We start from the raw sequence: 764 nt of genomic DNA, 5'->3' as shown, positions 1-764 counted from the left end.
TACCGGTGGCTTTACAGCCTACATTTTATTGATTATCTTTGATCCCCACGGTCAATTTGGTCGTTGCGACAGTGCAACGCAACACCACTGACGCTAGGTGGCGCCAAGCTAAAAAAAAACGAATCCTATCTGTTGCCTCTTTAAGAATAAAAAAAACAGTAGACAGACTCCCCTCACTTTGTCTCTTAAACGCTGACCAAAATCTGATCAAATGGTAAAACTAGAGAGTGCTAATCAAATATGAACTAAGATTATGTTACTGCACTGCCCATTTCCCACCTAAATTTTTTTCAGAAACATGTTTTAGTGCCCTGTTTGGCTGGTATAGCAAGAGTTTGTAAACAGGAAGTGGGCACCACACCATTTCCTGCACAGTAAAAACTAAGATCAAACGGTAAAACTAAGCAGATCAAATACAAACAAAAGATTCAGTTACTGGCTTGCATATTTTTTTGCCTCAAATGTTTTCAGAAACATGTTTTAGCTTACTGTTTAATGGTTATATAAGATTGTTTCTCAGCAGCCAGCTGCCATATTGTTTCAAACAGACAATTCCACAAAATATTATCCACCAGCAGAGGGGTATTCCAGGTAGGAGGTTCAACAAACTCTGAGTCTAACCCTGAACTCTGAGTTGATTTACCCTGAGATGGGAAACTCTGAGTTACCGGTTCCAGAACAGCTGATTTGAGTTAGTTCAGTCAATTCTGAGTATGTTCACTCTGAGTTAAGCCAACAATAAAAAGCCATCATCAATGGAGCTC

Source organism: Epinephelus moara, chromosome 13 (assembly GCF_006386435.1).
Source record: "Epinephelus moara isolate mb chromosome 13, YSFRI_EMoa_1.0, whole genome shotgun sequence".
NCBI classification, from domain to species: Eukaryota; Metazoa; Chordata; class Actinopteri; order Perciformes; family Serranidae; genus Epinephelus; species Epinephelus moara.
This window is presented reverse-complemented; position numbering follows the sequence as displayed.